Source organism: Corvus kubaryi, unplaced genomic scaffold (assembly GCF_017639235.1).
Source record: "Corvus kubaryi isolate FWS band 111438036 unplaced genomic scaffold, C.kubaryi_AGA036_p1.0 split1-131, whole genome shotgun sequence".
Taxonomy (NCBI): Eukaryota; Metazoa; Chordata; class Aves; order Passeriformes; family Corvidae; genus Corvus; species Corvus kubaryi.
The window spans coordinates 12,521,871-12,534,743 of NW_024582073.1; the positions used below are offsets into that span (position 1 = coordinate 12,521,871).

General features: G+C 38.6%; 1 long non-coding RNA gene and 1 pseudogene across 1 annotated transcript; both read left to right on the forward strand.

The window, feature by feature from the left end:
- The first annotated feature begins 7,142 nt into the window (after positions 1-7,142).
- Positions 7,143-7,835, forward strand: LOC121676609 (annotated as a pseudogene).
- Positions 7,836-8,811: 976 nt separating this feature from the next.
- On the forward strand, positions 8,812-12,588 carry LOC121676795. The gene is made up of 3 exons (XR_006020600.1): positions 8,812-8,822; positions 10,805-10,825; positions 12,483-12,588. It is a non-coding gene; the product is annotated as an uncharacterized LOC121676795 (long non-coding RNA).
- Positions 12,589-12,873: the final 285 nt, after the last annotated feature.

Genomic DNA, 12,873 nt, shown 5'->3' on the forward strand with positions numbered 1-12,873 from the left:
ACAGAGGTGGTCTCAAGTCCTTGATAGAGAAAGAATGATAATTATGAAATACTTATGGATTAATCCAATCTGTTCAATAGTTGTTTTGCTACAAATTACTCTTTTTTCTTCTCTTATTGTTGTAAAGGATGTGACATATTCATTAAATGTTAGAGGCCACTGGGAAATTTTGAGGGACATAATGAACAATTTGTAGGAGTTTCATGGCATCTTCCTCTGCTTGCTCAGTTATTTTCTATTCTCTTCATTAGCGTTCTATTATTTTAAAATTTCAGGTACTTTTATGTCCTCTTTGCTACCCTGTGGCATAGTATTGTCATTGCTAGCAACATGGGGAAGACATTGAACTGATTTTGTGCAGTCTCAGGACTAAGGCTTGTCAAGCTTGTTTTCTCTTAGGTTTTTTTGACCTACCTTGGTGACTTGGTTTAGATGTAAGAGCAATTTTTGTAACTAACTGGGAGGCTATGGCTAATTTTTTTATCTTTGTTTGACATTAGCACAATTTTTAAAATCTACAGAGAAAAATAGACCTGGTGTGACAGCACAGGCCTTGAGAAGTGGAGACAGAGAATGCTCCTAGAGGAGCACAGCCTCATGAAGACAGGGGATGAAACACAGGCTATCAACAACTCAGCAAGTGTCAGTTAAAGAATATCAAACATAGAGCTAAACTGGCTCTTGGTTAAACACCAGTAAAAGCCATCATATAAAGTAAAACTGGATGCAGTGTGAAGGTGTAGAGCAACACAAGGTGTGAAAGCACGTCAGCAGACCTGTAAAAATAATCACGAGTAGATAGAGGAGGAAGAAATTATCAATAGCAGCACCGTATTATCTCCAGTGAAGAATGTCAAAGGCGGAAACCTGACCATAACATCCCTACCACCATGGGAATGAAAGCACCAACCTTAAGATCTGGAAACAGAAGGCGAAGAGCAAGCACACCACCAGGAAACAGAGTAGAAGCTAGGGAGTGCACATATAAGAATTCTACCCCTGTTATTAGTACTTAAAGATTTTCGGCATAAAAGTATTGTTTCTTTTCCTGCTGTCATGGTTTAGGAATGGTACTCTCCTATTTAGTGCTCCCTCTGAGACTCTAAACCAAGTGCCACTTGCTCACTTGCCTTCTTCATCCCTGCTGCATCGTGATGGAGAAGGAAGTGGAGGCAAGGAAGGTAAAGATCACAGGCTGAGATAAAAAAAATTTACTGGAAACAGCAATGAGATAAGAAAGCAAACAGTAACAGCAACAATACTAATGACAGAGTGTACAAGAAAGAAGACAATCGTTCCCACAGAAACCCCACAAGGATAGAAAATACCCGACCTCTCCAGGTTTGACCTGACCAATTGGAAGCCAGCCCTTCCTGCATCCTTAAAAAAATGATGTGAGTTTGTATAGCATAACCTCTGGGTCCTAGCGATGGCCCTCCTGGCTACTGCAAAAATTAACCCTGTCCTGGCCAGAACCAGAACACCTGCAATAATTAGAGCAAGTCTACACTGGTGATACTGCAAAGATTTCAATTATACCATCAATAAATTCCTGGCTTTAAACACAAATCCTTTGATTGTTCCTTAAAACTATGAGTTTAGATGGTTTGGATCTAGACATAGGTAAGGAAATAAAATTTATTACAGTCATTGCCACATAAATAGGGTTTAACTCCCCTGCCCTGGAAGAAGATATGCCCAACAAGACTGCATTGACTTAAACCTGCAGTGAATTTGTCCCACAGGATACATTTAAATTAATTCTGACGGAATTTTTTAAATGAACTATTCGTAAAATGTTATGAACTACTTTCATAATTGCCTAGAATTTCTGTTGAAAAAATGTACATCAGTAGATTCAAAGCACTGCATGGACTTTCCCAGTCTGTTAATATTTGTCACAATTATGGCCTAGAGTGATACCGAAGAGAAGCTAGATAGAGGATGTAAAAACCTGTCTACAGGGTGTAGTGGTTTGGTCTAAAATACTCATTACTGTTTATCTGCTGTGAGATAAGAATTAGGAGAAATGCAAAACAGGCACCAAACTTGAAAGAATATAAAGAAGTTTATTAACAGACCTAAAAGAAGAAAAAAAATTATACCACCTTCAGAACTCTCCTCCTCCCCCCACCTTCCTCCCTTCTCCCACTGACAATGTGAAAAGACAACCCTTAAGATGTTCAGTCTGTTTACCACTGCCATAATAACCTTGTTCAGTCCATTTAGAGAGAGAAGTCTCTTCTTGCTCATGCTATGAAAACATTATCACAACGAGACAGCCGCCCACTTCCAAATATTGTTCAGTCCATTTAGGAAGAGGAGTCTCTCTGCCTGCGTGTGAGTCCTTTCCCCCGACTTGCAGCTTTTCCCGCAACTGCCTTCGAGGGTCCACTCTTGAAGTTTTTTGGGGTACAATTTTAAGGTTGAGCCGTTCAGAAACAAAAACAGAGGCCCTTCTCCTTCCCTGGGAGCAAAGGGTCTTCATCATCTTCATCTTTAGGACTATCTCTGGGAGCATCTCTAGGAACTGAGGTTTTCTCCTTTCCCATTTGGAGCAAAAGTCCTCATCTGGTTCATCTCTACGGACTGAGGTTTTCTCCTTTCCCCTTTGGAGCAAAAGTCCTCATCTGGTTCATCTCTCCCTGTCCAAACTTCTCATGAAATTACAGCTGCGTCAGCATCTGCCTATCTCAGCGCAGGTGCTTTTGCTCACGAGTTGAACACTCCACCCCCCATATCTTCATGAAATTACAACAGGATACTCTGATATATCATAGCTTCACAACAGAATTTCAGCTTTAAGCATCTCCTCTCTCTCTTCCCTCAGGTTTTCAGCTCTTCACAGCAATAAAAGGGTTAATCTCACCTCGGCCTTGCAGCTTTGCAGCTGGAATGTTGAATTTTTCTTATCGCAGTGGAGAGGGGGGAGAGCCGAGCCGCTCCGGCTGCCCACGGCAAGGCAGTGGGGGGGGGTTCCACGGCTGGAACAGGTCCATGGCTCCCGGATGGCCGTGGCCCGGCCCGGCCTGGCCCAGGCAGGGCCTGGCCGGGCCCGCTGGCCCCCACACGGGGCCTGCAGCCACTTGTCCCAGCGCCGGAAACGAGAGAGAGAGCTTGGAGGGGGAGTTTGCCTATTCTTAAATGTGGATCACAGAGGTGATCACAACTTTAAGTGGCTTAGAGAATTGTCCATATTCAAACTGGCCAGCTGATAGGTTCTATCAGTTCCCAGAGGAAACTGTAAGCACCCCTTAGCAAGGACGTCCCTTCCGGGACTATGCTTGCTAACCTATGACACAGGGCGAGGAAGAATTTATATTATTATTCTGTATTTTTCTTTGTCTTTTTCCTGTCTGTATATGTTTGTCTGCCTGTGGTTTTTTTGCAATAAGTGCTGTAGCAATAAAAACGAGATGATGCACATGAGGGTTCAGTCCAATAAAATTGTGAAGAGATCATATTTTCTTCTACTCATTTCTGTTTCCTACTAAAAGAAACAAGGTAATAATGTCAAAATAAATGCTATTCCATTTAATAGACTAAAAATCAAAATACATCTCTACATCTCAGCAGCTCAGAACACTTCCTGTTAGCAAAAAATATTACAATAAAATTAATCAGAATAATTATCAAAATCTTCATGGTGTTTCCTGAGGCAGTGGTATCCAATAAAATTTAGGTTGCTAGAGTTCCACCCACTCGACTTCCCTACGTACTCTATGGCAATAACAGGCAAATGAAAGTCTGATCAAGACTGCATTGAAATCATTATTTTTGGTAAATATTTAAGTCTTTTCAAGGTAAAGTATAGTGTGTTGAAGACTGTACACGTTTACATGTGCAATAAGATATAAATCATAAGTACTGATCTTCCTCTGAAACTCCATAGACTGATAAATAGAATTCCATTATTCATATTTGGACAAAGAAAGTGATCATTCCATTCTGATCTGTCTCTCTCTTTCTCTCTCTCCCCTGCCCTCCCCCTGCCGTTGTATTCTTTGGTACCTCTTAGACACTGAGGCACAACAAAAGGCAGTATTATGCTGCTTATCATCTAACTGATGGTCAACCAGCTAGATCTTTCCATCAGAAAATAAAATTTCCAACATTTTTTTTTCTATAGCTTTTTAAGGACCAAACCTTTGCACCTGAACACTAACATTCACATTTACATCTGAAGATAAATGTACTTTTTTACGACTACACTTAGGGATCTCTAAAAGTTGTAATGTCAGCCTAAAACTTAAGACACAGCACATCAAATTAAACATTGCATTTGGTTAGGCTTAGTTCCAGTTGTCATCAGATTATGAAAACAAATCCAAAATTACTCCAACCAAAAAAGTATTCTCTTTCTTGATTTTGATATTGAGAAAAAAGTCTGATTGCAGTTATTCTCATACTGGACATCACACTTAAATCTCTGGTTCATACAGCCAGGAAAGGCATCGTGGAACTGTATTTGAAGGTGATGTTAGAAACAAGCTTAAAATCATGGCTACAGGGGCCTTTCAGTGCTACCCAAAATTTAATTTTAAAAGATTTTTTTTTCTATCTGCTTTCTGACCAAATCAAATTACTAATATCATCCTAATGATACATATCTGAATATACTTTGAAAAAAAAAATATATACATATTGTTGGATTAAAATAAAAATAAAATTTTACTTATATCCATGTTTCCAAAATGTGTTTTCAAATGTATGTTCCCTCATGGGACATGAACAGTAGCATAGAAGATTCCAAGAGGGAGCTCTGATGTTCTTCACAGCTTAATCTTTTACTATAAAAATAAAGGCAAACCCAAAGGATGATGTGCTTGCAAAAGAAGCTTTTGAAATTCAAATGATAAAGTGCTACCTAGAGAGACATTTACCTGAAAAAGTAAAGGGCCAGATACCACAGTTCTGAGACATGAAATGTCCGGATTATTTCATGTGATGCAGAAACTGAAAGAGATTTTACAGTTTAGCATTATTAACTATTTCACTCATTTTCAAAGCATATAATAAAGGAAAAGGCTTCTACTAGAAAGATTATTTCTCACAGTTTGTTTTGGTGGGGAGGAGGCATGAAAAAGTAGAGGAGGAACATATGAACAAGTACAAATTAAGATGCATAAGCTTGAAACACAGCAAGATGGCATTACAGAGAGGGCTTTATTGGCTCCCCTAACTGTAAGCAGAGATAGCAGTACTTCTTTTTTTGGAAAAACATTAAGATATGCGGATGGATTTCAACAAGAATGAGGTATAAGAAAAGAGGGAATAAAAATTGACTAAATATCCTCCTATCCCCATAATGATGAAAACATTTTGAAAAAACCCCAAAACTTTTGAAATTGTCTAAATTCAAATAAAAGCAATGAAAACCCCACAGGTTTTTCAATTAAAAATATGAACACATTAATGAGCCATCTAATAACAACTGAGCAGTGATTCTAGGCCAACTCTGGGCTTTCTGTAGAGAAAAAACTTTTGCTGTTTGTGCAATTAAACACAGATACCAACAAATACCTGTGCTAGTCTCTTTCAATGCAAAATGCTATAAAAGTAATAGAGATAACTAAGCTGCCAAACAAGCAGGCAAGATGCTTTCATCTACTTACAAGTTAGATATTCAAATACATGTATATTTGCATAATTACTTAGTTATGAACATGACGTCTTCATCCATTTCTCTCAAATATCCTGGACTTCAAAACTGATCATTTTGCCAATTGTACGATATTTCTTTTCATCTACTTAACTGGATTTTCTTGTTTCCTTCAGTCTCACTATTCCTTATTTTATGTACTGAAAACAAATATTAGATCTTCAACACAAAGAATATTGATTCATAGTTTCAAAGAAAATGAAGAACAATTTCAGCTTAACAAAGCAGACCAAATTTGAGGGAGTCTGTTATAGGCAACCAAACCAGGATGAAGAGGCAGATGAAGAATTCTATAGGCAGCTGGCTGACATTTCACGATCACTAGTTCTTGTTCTTGTGAGAGGCTTTAACCTGCCAGATGCCCGCTGGCATCTTAACACAGCAGAGACTAAACAGTCTAAAAGGTTCCTGGAGCATGTGGAAGATAACTTCCTGACACAGCTGCTGAAAGAGCTTACTGGGGTAATGCCCAGCTAGACTTGCTGTTTATGAACAGAAAAGGGCTGGTGGGAGATGTTGTGGTGAGAGACCAACTTGGGCACAAGTGACCAAGAAATTATAGTTTTTGATTCTTGATGAAGTAAGGAAGGGAGTTAACAAAACCTTTACCTTGGAGTAAAGGCACACTTTGGCCTGTTCAGGAGAATCCCTTGGGAAACTGTACTTTATAAAAAAAGAAGTCTGGGAAATCTGGACACACTTTAAGAAGAAAATATTAAAAGTGCAGGAATAGGCTTCCCTTATGTGTCAAAAGACAAGCCATAAGGGAAGAACACCAAGCTGGTTGAACAGGGAGGTTTTGCTGGAACTCAGGGAAAAAAAAAAAGAGAGTTTATGACCTCTGAAAAAAGGGGCAGGCAGCCCAGGAAGGGTACAAATATGTTGGTAGGTCATGTAGAGAGAAAACTAGAAAGACAAAAACACAGCTAGAACTCAATCTTGGCACTACTATAAAAGATGATAAAATGTGGTTTTATAAATACATTAACAACAAAAAGAAGGCCAAAAAAAAAATAATCTTCATCCTTTATTGGACTCAGAGGGAAGCACTGTAACCAAGGATGTTGAAAAGACTTAGGCAAGACCAGCTGTCCTCAGGAGAACCAGCTGCCTGAGCTAGTAGACAGGGAGAGAGAGCAGAACAGACCCACTGCAATCCAGGTGAAAGTGGTTAATGACCTGCTGTGTCATTTAGACACAAGTTTATGGGGCCAAATGGGAATTACTTGAGGATACTGAGGGAGCTGGTGGAACAGTTGCCAAGCCACACTCCATTATTTATCACACAGCACCTACAGGACAACCAGGGGACCAGGCCCAGCCATCATGGATTTAGGAAAGCCAGGTTTTAATTGACCAACCTGATATTCTTCTATGACCAGGTGGGCCACATATGTGCAGATGACACCAAGTTGGGTGGGATTGTTGATCTGCTGGGGGGTAGGTGGGCTCTGCAGAAGGACCTGGAAAGGGTGCACTGATGGGCCAAGGCCAGTTGTATGAGGTTCAGTATTGCAAAATGCTGGATTCTGCACTTCGGCCACAACAAGCCCTGCAGAGCTACAGGCTGGGCAAAGAGTGGCTGGAAAGGGGCCTAGCAGGGATCACTGGTCAACAGCCACCTCAACATGAGCCACTGCATGTCCAGGTGGCCAAGAAGGACAATGGCATCCTGGCTTGTATCAACAATCATGTGGCCAGCAGGATTAGAGAAATTATTGTCCCTTTGTACTTGACTCCGGTGAGGCCACACCTCAAGTCCTGTGTCCAGTTCTGGGCCCCTCACTACAAGAAAGACACTGAGTGGCTTAACCATGTCCAGAGTAGGGAAACAAGTCTGGTGAAGGGTCTACAGAGGAAGTCGTATGAGGAGTGGCTGAGACAGCTGAGGGTCTTTAGCCTGGAGAAAAGGAGGCTCAAGGGAAACCTTATCACTCTCTACCACTGCCTGTAAGGATGTAGCCAGGTGAGGGTTGCCCTCTTCTCTCAGATAAGGAGTGATGAGACAAGAGGAAATGGCCTCAAGCCACACCAGGAGAGGTTCAGGTTGAATATCAGGGAGAATTTCTTCACTGAAAGGGTGGCCCAGCACTGGAAAAAGCTTCCCAGAGAAGTAGTGGAGTCGCCATCACTGACAGTGTTCAAGAAACAACTGGATGTGGCACTGAAATAAAACCATAATGCTATGGATTAGTGGACAAGGTGGTGTTCGATCAAAGGCTGGACTCAAGGATCCTGGGTTTTTTTCCCAACCTCAATGATTCTGATTCTTTGACTCAGAGGAACTTTATCAAGCCATGCAGACAGAAAAGAGCCATTGCTAAATAGACGCTGTACAGAAAACTCCTAGTTTCATCTGATACTGAAAAGTCTATAGCATATGGCAATAAATGTAAGTAGAATTTGTTTTTCCTAAATTTATATATCTATTGTGTAGTTCTCTACATGAAAACACTGTCACTATGCTTCAATTATAATCTCTGGAGAGTTAATCAATAGAGTTTGTGCAGTTTTTGATGCAATTTATTTGATTAAATGCAAAGCTCTATAATAAAATTACATTAATTACTTGTATTTTCCTTTGATTTTAATTACTAGATTTCCAGTAACTCTAAAAGAACAAGCACTGAGGCTCATTGCATTTGTCTATAGTTAGATAAAATAAAACTCTCCTGAAATTAGATAGATAGATAGATAGACACACATAAAAATTATGCATGTCTATACAAAAAGTTCAAGAGTAGTGTGAGGTGGCCAAGCCATCCTAGGCTGGCTTACTCTGAGAAACAGGTAAAACAGAAAAAGTCAACAAGGTACACATTTCTGTATAGTGTAGTAAGCAGAATACATTCCTAGGATTGACAGTTAGCTTGTAGTACAATATAAAATTTATTTATTACCTTCATTGATCAATATGTGAAAGTTAAGATGAATATATCTGTCCAAATGGCATGTCTTCATGTCCATTCTCATTTTAGCACGTTTAGCATGTTGGTGATTTTTCTTAATGCCTTATTAAGGTATGGAAACACCTATTGAAGCAATAGCTTCACGAATTCAGGCATCTATTTTTTCTATCATTTTGACATGGTGTTGCTAAAATGATGGTACAAAACCCTGCTGAATATTCTTAGTTAAATCTCAAACTTGTTCTTGTACTGTACTAAGTCAATGCAGTTGATTTTATTTTTAATAAAAGTGAAATAATTAATGGAAGAACTAATAATGGGTTGACCTTATTCATACGTTCAGAAAGTAATTGGGCAGATAGAAAAGCTCATGACTGTTTTAGAAGTTGATTCATTATTTTTATTGTATTTAGAAAATAGCAGATGTTGTGGTCTTTTCATTTACCTTCTGGGTATTCAGGCTTTAGTATTACTGGCCTCAAGCTTTTGGTCTTAATCATATGATTACACTTTTAAAAGTGTAAATTGATCTTTCTACACACTGAAATTATATCAGAACCTAAGACTTGAGGAGATGCACTAGCTTCAAGATGAAGAAAAATGTGACGTTGGCAATACATCTATGGAGTTCAGATCTATGGGATTTCAATGGCTTTAACCTACTGATATGAGAACTGACACAGGCTCTGAAGAGTTTTACAGAAACCTGTACTGTGCCATGCTAAACATTTCAGGGAGCAGAATTTGGCAATCTTTTCCTAGAACTGGTGTTCACAAATCTTGGATTCCATAGGCATCTTATGAAGAAAATTCAGAATAAAATTAACAAGATGATTGTTCAGAGTATTGCCAGTTTGGAAGGCGGCGGTGAGGGGACTGTTTTAGAACAAGAGAGTGGCAGTCTCACTGTTTAATGTAGATGGTTTCATTTTAATACTGATTTTACTTCTTTCAAATTATTTGACATTACATAATATTTTCATTAATAAGAGTGATACTGCAGTGTACTGAAATCACAACGAAAGTAAAAATTACACTTGGCAGAGCATGCTGATTCAAATATAAATGTGATTCTTAGTACAGATCTCTATAATGTGCTCACTGTCATGGTGCTGGGGTATCTCCTGTCTCAAGGAAGGAATACATGGCTTGAAGGAAGCTCAAGCCTACTGCTCTCTTCCAATTCTTTTTGTTTATTGTTTTTTATTGAAACAATTTAGAGTAAAAAATTTGTACAACCAGGTGCTCCCATCAACTAAAGTAGCTATCCATATATTGTAAAGGACACCCTGTACTTCCCTTTGTTAGTCTGTCTTTGCAATGGGTGTAGTCAGTTCACTCATTCTTCCCTAAGATTCATAAGCATGTTGCCCTTGCCCATTATCTCCAAATTTTCTCTCATTGAAGTTGATTGGTCACAAATAGCCATGGAATCCAACAGGGAACAGATTAAATGAATGAATCACTGGTCTTCCTTTTTTTACGGATGGTGGCACCAGTCTGCACTCTCTATTACATAATATTTTCCTAAAGTAGTTACTCATTTTATTAGTGCTTTGAACACTATAGAATATATTTTGGTGAAAGCCATGAGATTTGAAAAAGAGGAGGTGCTTAAGCAGATTTTTCTTCAGACATTCTGTTTGAGTAAAATACCTACAAACTGCCTGAAGCATGCTTATGCACTTTAATCACATAGTGAATGTCAGTCTTACTGTCTTTTCTGAGAATGTCACAAATTAGCAGCTTTCTAAGTCAGCCAGACACATGAAATCAAACATCTGAGTCTGCAAGTTTTCTACAAATTCTGGAAAGTTGAGTGAGCTCTGACATTAGCCCTTGTTGGAACATGAGCTTCAAGAAGGTAATGTTTGAAACAGAGTAAACTCAGATTTTCTAAGTAAGGAATGTACCTAAATAAGGGTCTGAAAACACTCTTCCTTTTCCCCTCTGTTTTCTTGGGGCAGTCCCATTTTACTGCAACAAACTTCAGTGATTAGTAGTGCCTAGAAACCCCAGTTTGGTTCCTGCCCTCAGATGTTTTCTATCTGTCTGTGAAGTGAAATGGGGAGTTATATTCAACGGTTGGAGAATTTTATTAATACAGATAATTTGAATAGTAAAAAATAAATTAGAAACTAATTCAATTTCCATGTATGCAATTAGGAATACTTACCACACTTTTTAAACTTCTTTAGTATATATCATACAAACTTTAAAATTTTTATAACAGAATATATGTAACTATATATATGTAACATATGTCACCTAAAATTTATTTTTGTGAAAGAGGGAGTTATTACTAATCCAGCAGAGATCAAAACAGGCTTATCAATTGGCTTTTCAACATATGTGACTACTGGTTTCCACTCCCAGCTCCTCCAAGAAACATCATAGTTTGATATATGCATTTAGGAATCATACAGTGATACTACTCTGACTAAAAGCTTTATTTCAAAATTACTACCTTAAGTAACTTAGTGAATAATAGCCATTATTCATTTAGCAGTTGAGGAAATACTACTAGAACAATACTTTTGTGTAAAAATTAATACTTATTGAAATAAATTACAAAGAAATATACAGTATAGGAAAATAATAAGTTGCAGACTTACTCCTTTTTCCCCTCTCCTTTTTAAAACACTATCACTTGTCAGAAAGATTCATCACAAAGAATTAAGGATTTTGTTCTCTCACTCCTCCCCCCAAAATAGGAAAGGTTAGTGAGTTTTTTTCCCTGACCAGTCTTAGAACATTCACTGTCAACAGCTTGTTCCTATGCACAGCACAGAAGATTTGCAAGTTTAAAATTGAATTCTCTACTCAAACAGGAACTCAAACAAGTTGGATGGTACTGAAATGTCATGGCATAAATGGCTGGCTCACAGAGATAAGCACTAGTATGTGGCCAGCTGCACCTGTTTATTCATTTTGGATTCCCAGTGTGCTAAATGTCTAGTATTTTGCTAAGGAATCAAGAAACTTATTTCGAAATTTTTACTCTGTTTGATACTGTGCAGGATTTTACTGCAGACTGAGTGCTGTACTTTCCATGTAGAGTACCCCTCCCAGGGTATTTTTGCAGCATTTCTTTTATTAGCATAAATAATTAAAAACTTACAGTACAAGAAAAAAAGTTATTCATCATCTCACTGCTTAGGTGAGATGATGACTATATATATTCCTATAGGAAATGTCTTTCCTTCAGTAACTTTTTTAACGTCATGTATCATGCATTTTTCTTCTCCCAAAGCCCCACATTATCTTTATGACTAAAGCTAAGCAGTCTTCAGGCACTTTATTTTCAGAATTCATTTTAGTCATATTTTAGCTTTAGGAAGAATTTTACCCTCCTTATTAGATTAGCTTTATGGAGGAAAGGTATTTCAATTTTTGTTCATCAGTGAAGGGAGACTGATGTTGGGTTTAAAAACTTTATTTTACCAACTTAGCAATTACCCAGTGTATGTAATCATTCGAAATGTTACAGTTGTAGTGGGATTCCTGGCATTTGGTGTACAGAAATTATGTCTACTGTCCCTAAGCTCCTCTTACAGTTCTGACCATTTAGCCACTACTCATGGGGTCAGGATGGGATTGGGACTTGCAGAGTAAACATGCCAGCCACAGACCTGGAGGTACACTATATTTCCACAGTACACATTCACAGAAAATGAGAGAAGACCTGAGGAAACAGCAGTCAAAGTGGAAAAGGGCTTGTGCTTTTCATGTACTTGATGGACAAAAATGAAGAGCAAGGAGATGGTATATTTGCATGAAATAGCATGATTATAAAGCACATATTCTGTTCTGGATAAATGACTGCCAGATAAAATATCATCTTGTACTAGTCTAAAAGCAAACCAGTGGGAGATCCCAAGTCAGAATTACAATTTAATAAGAAAATTAAGATAAATGCAATAATACAGAAACACTGGTTTAAACTGACAGAGTCAGGATACAATCTGACACCCTGTTGGTCAGGGTGGTGATAGCAGTCTGATTAAAGTGTTGCTGCAGTCCCGTTGAAGGGATAGATGTTGTTCCGTTGAAGCAGTGATCCTGTAGAAGGGTCTGGTCTTCCTCTGACAGTCCAGTGGTGGTTATGTAGCTCTCATCCTCTGGGAATGCAGTAGGCAAGTTTGCCTGTGGTGTTCCAAACCTCAGATTATATCCAGGTAGGAATGCCTGGTTCCTCCCCCTGGGCAGAGCATCTCACAATGGGAGGATGTAATTTATGAGTCATGCAGTGAGGCTTGATGGCCCATTAGCAGAAGATATCCCTCGGAGGCAGTTATCAGA